Raw genomic sequence first — 4,599 nt, 5'->3', positions numbered from 1 at the left:
TTGTCACATTAAATTTGGATGGATACTGCATGTGCAAAACATACGTTACATACAGTATGTATGCTAAAAGACAAAGATCCGCCCATCCACAGCAGTCTCCTCAGGTTAGATGTTGAGTTGTTGAACGCTCACATGTCCGTTTGTTTTGGTCGACACAGAAGACGCCGCATGATGTAGCTGCTGTTTCGCACTTTTCCTAAAAGGTAAACATGCTTTCACTATGAGGCCGGGGGGGTTCCTCCACGTCTGTGTTGCCTTGGCGACATTCTTTGTTTTGCTACGACTGTGAGGTAACACGTCCCGCCCATAGACATATACAGTCTATGGTCCCGCTGCTGAGAACGAGTATGGTCACGTGACTACACAACGACGTTTGATTGGTGGAACACAGTCACGTGGTAGAGCCTTAAGCGGAAGACTCTCCTCTGTCAAAATAAAACATTAAAATGAGACGTACCTGGGGTAAAAACAATGACGTCTAGATACCAAAGAGGTAAAAAGAAAGTAACGAGCTCCTTGTACCTATGTAGCGGAGTGAGAACAGTTTCTTCACTAATCTACTCAGTACAAGTAAAAGTATAGGGATTAAAACTACTCCTAGAAGTACAATTTTTTCAAAAACTTACTCAAGTAAATGTAACAGAGTAAATGTAACTCGTTACTACCCACCTCTGCCTATATCATCCTTTGAATATATATATTATAATATGATATAACACGCCTAGTTGGGCTCACCAAAGATTAGCACGACAGTTAGCAAGCTGTCATGAGCTAACCATTGTAACAACAATTGTGATTGTAACATTAGCAACTTTTGGACTTTTAACATTATTGATTCACTCACACTTCGGCCAGACAGCTGTCACTTTACTGTCCAATTAAAGACGCCAACTGTTTTCAAAGTTAAAAAAAATGTTATTATCAATCAGTTAGGTTAGGTTACTCACACTTGGCTTGACAAGCTCTTCTTCCATTTTTGGTGGAAATGTGGTCCTGTCGCGTTATTTGCTTTCTTTGGGGTCCTAGAATTGCGATCCTCAAAAAGCATTCCTATAAGTACCGCCTCCAGTGTTGCAGTTAAATGCTACTCACTGCAAAGCTGGCCTGGCCCCGGGCAATCCAGCCTTCTTTCTAAATCTTTTGGGGATTTATTGACTCTAAATTACCAATAAGGTTGACTGTTAACCCTTACATTAGTCTATGATTTAATTATTAACACTTCTATTGTTGGCATGGCTGTAGCTCAGTCTGTAGGGAGCTGGGTTGTGAACCGGAGGGTCGTTGGTTCAAGTCCCTGTGTGGATTGGTAGTTGGAGAGATGCTTCTTCACCTCCTGGGCACTGCCAGGTGCCCTTGAGCAAAGCACCATACCCCCCCAACTGCTCAGGGCGCTGGTCCAGCTGGCAGCCCACTCACTCTGACGTCTCTCTATTTGTGCATGATTAGGTCATGAGCGAGTGTGTGTATTACTAACAAACAGAGTGTACATTGTAATTTCCCCACTGGGGATCAATAAATTAATGAATTAATTATAATTGCTTATGCTAACGCTAATGTATAATGCTTCCAGCACAAACATGTATCCCAGCTTATGTTATATTCAAACTCACAGCATCTGCAACCCAAACGCGTGTTTTTAGTGCTTAAATTTGTACTGTATTTTGTTACAGTCCCTTCCAATATGCCCTCAGCATTTTGTACACACTACACTATCATGTTTATCTCAAATTGTCTATAACCCCCTTATGGGCCGCAATAAACATAAAAGTCACAGCTGCAAAAATCCTTTCACACTCAAAAAGTAAAATTTGACAATTATTGTAACTTGGATGACATTTTACTCAATGTGCCCATTCATCTGGGACCTCAGCCGAAGAGGCCTTTCTGTTATTCTCTCCGTGAGGAGCTGTCTTTTTATAAAATCCCTAAGAGACGTTATTTTGGGTTATTGCAAATTGAAAGAAATGCACTAAAAATAAAAGCAGATTTGGTAAAATGCAAACACATTAAGAGGACATTTTAAATGTCATACTTGAATTACCTCCTACCAGAGCCTCCTTTTTTTTGCTCCATGAGAGCAAAATGTAATGCATTCTCAAGCAGTACATATAGATTATGAAACCAATTTACAGGTAATTGCCTCCTCTCTCTGTGCCTCTGATTTGTCCACTGCTTACTAATGACAGTGCTGTGCATGGAGTGATAAACCACAGGGGAACACAGAGTAATATGTATTCCTGTTATGACTAAGGTTAAGAGGTAAACAATTCTCAGTCTTCAAGATGACTGGAAGAGGAATTTTACACTTGTAGGATTTAGTTAAATGGATTTTATGAGAACTTGCTACAGCATAAAATGATGACGACACTCTTGTATCGAATCACCAATGACTAATCAAATATTTCTTCCACTTTTCCTATTGTATACTTCATAACACATTCACAGTCTCACCTGATGGCAACCCTGTACTCGCAATGTAATGTACTCATGTGGACGAAGGTTACGCAGTGTTTTAATTAAAAAAAACAACGTTTGGCTTTTATTTGATAGGACAGCTTAGACATGAAAGGAATGCCACGCAGCAAAGGGCAGATGGTCGGATTTGAACCCATGGCCGCTGTGGCGAGGACTGAGGCTACGTTCACACTACCTGCGTCAGAAAGGGCTCATAAAAACAGCATTTTGATGCTAAAACGTACTTACTTTGACCAAAGTGTGAATATTTGGATTGCAATACATAAGGAACACTAATGGGAAGCTACGGAATTGTATAAAAAATAACAGACTCGCCCTTTAAATTACAATTTAACTGACAGCAGTTTCATTTGGTCTCAAGTATATTACTACCTTAAGGCTCTAATACACAGTATACACGCTCACACACTTAATCAAATTAATACAGCACACCCATGTCATTGATGAGTGTAAATTGCTTTGTGATTCATGTCATCAGGGATGAATTACAGGGCCTCCGCTGCCTGCGGCAAATACTTTTTGATAAAATTGTATGAAAGTGTGTATGCGTGTGAGCAAGGGGCGGTTATGTGTGTGTGTGTGTTAGCAACATTCTGTTTCACTTGTGTTCTCAGTGTCAGAGCAGCCCTTACCCCTCACCATGCAACACCATAGTAACGGAGCTAAATACTTCCCCCCCTCCCACCCTGTTACAGCCCACCCTTCCTCTCCTCCCCCCTCACATGTTCACCTCCTCACGCTCACCAAAATGTCCTAAATTAGCTCTGACATTTTCTAATGAAAAGAGGAAACAACAGTGTTCCTTATTACGGTGGCAGGGCTGTGAGCCTTTGAAATAGCATGCTGTTATTTACCAGCCCCCCAGTGGCAATTATAAGGCGCACCCTGGAAGGCTTTCCACCGCTACTCCAGCTAGCAGGTGGTCCTTTTAGATACAACAGACACAAATGACAATAAAGGAAACGACCGCTATTCAGCTGCTCTTGCACTGATGCAAATGGAACCGTCAGTGCACAGAATGATAAGAACATGAGGGGAAGTTTATGACACAGGTCTGCCTTTATTTCAGTTTCTTCGTTGACATGGATTTCTAAGTATATTGCCTTTATATATATATATATATATATATATATATACGCAGTATGTATGGTTTATTTTTAAAGGCCAGTTATTTCATAGATCCAGGATACTATGCATCCTCACAAAGTTCCCATGAGGTTATGTATGACATAACCTCATGTGCAAGCAATTTGTACACGTCACCTTAGGCTCCTAGGGAAAAGTGGTGTGCGTTAATTGATATTGAAAATAATTAGTTGTAGCCCTATTTTTAATCAATTAATTGGGTTAGTATTGGCCTGTCTTATACTACTAGCACAATTAACTCAGCCAACTCACACAGATGGATTATTTTATGACTGTAGAATATGAAGAGCATTTATATTTAGCTTCTAGGCTCTGATCTTGTCACCGCCATGGAAACACCACACTCAGCACAGGAGGGAGTAGAGACTGTGTGTTTCCATCTACCTGTTTACTGTAATGCACAGTATGCTTACTGGAAATAGATGTTAGAATCCCTTGATATACATTCTTAATTGGCACTAAAAGAAAACCTGAGTGGAAATGCAGAATGAGGAAAAATGTGGTATGTAGCAAAAACGTGTTTACACTTTGCCGAGGGGCAACTAGACTCAGAGTCTACAGGTGGAGATGCTGGGTGGAGTCAATGCCGGATATTAGCTAATAACAACTACATGATCTTGCTGACCAGTCTTTGCAGCCAACCATTCTGATGTATTTTGGTTCCTCTGTGGAAATGCTAGCCAACCTCATCAGTAACACAGCTGTCAGCTGTTTGTCGCGGTGATCAACAAATCCATTAATGGACAATTAATGGACATTGATGACAAAGTAATAGACATTGATGTATGCGTGTGTCGGTGCATATGTGTGTTAAGGATTTAGAGTAAATAGACTTAATTATGATGAACAAGGATATCTAGGTGGCAAAGTGCTTTTTCACAGATCCTTTTTTTTTAAATCTCCTTTAAAACAAAACGTTCATTCACCATGTTAGGATTCCTTGATACATTTGTGTGTGTGTGTGTGTGTGTGTGTGTG

General features: G+C 40.4%; 2 long non-coding RNA genes across 2 annotated transcripts in view; one reads left to right on the top strand and one right to left on the bottom strand.

Moving 5' to 3' along the window:
- LOC116706712 (uncharacterized) overlaps positions 1-1,190 on the bottom strand; it is a 15,607-nt gene extending 14,417 nt beyond the window's left edge. The window contains exon 1 of the long non-coding RNA XR_004336300.1: positions 1,180-1,190. This is a non-coding gene — a long non-coding RNA (uncharacterized LOC116706712). The remainder of the gene's footprint in view (positions 1-1,179) is intronic.
- The window catches only part of LOC116706713 (uncharacterized), a 19,641-nt gene that overhangs the window by 14,445 nt on the left and 597 nt on the right, over positions 1-4,599 (top strand). The window lies entirely within an intron of this gene.

This window comes from Etheostoma spectabile, chromosome 18 (genome assembly GCF_008692095.1).
Source record: "Etheostoma spectabile isolate EspeVRDwgs_2016 chromosome 18, UIUC_Espe_1.0, whole genome shotgun sequence".
Classification (NCBI taxonomy): Eukaryota; Metazoa; Chordata; class Actinopteri; order Perciformes; family Percidae; genus Etheostoma; species Etheostoma spectabile.
This window is presented reverse-complemented; position numbering and strand designations above follow the sequence as displayed.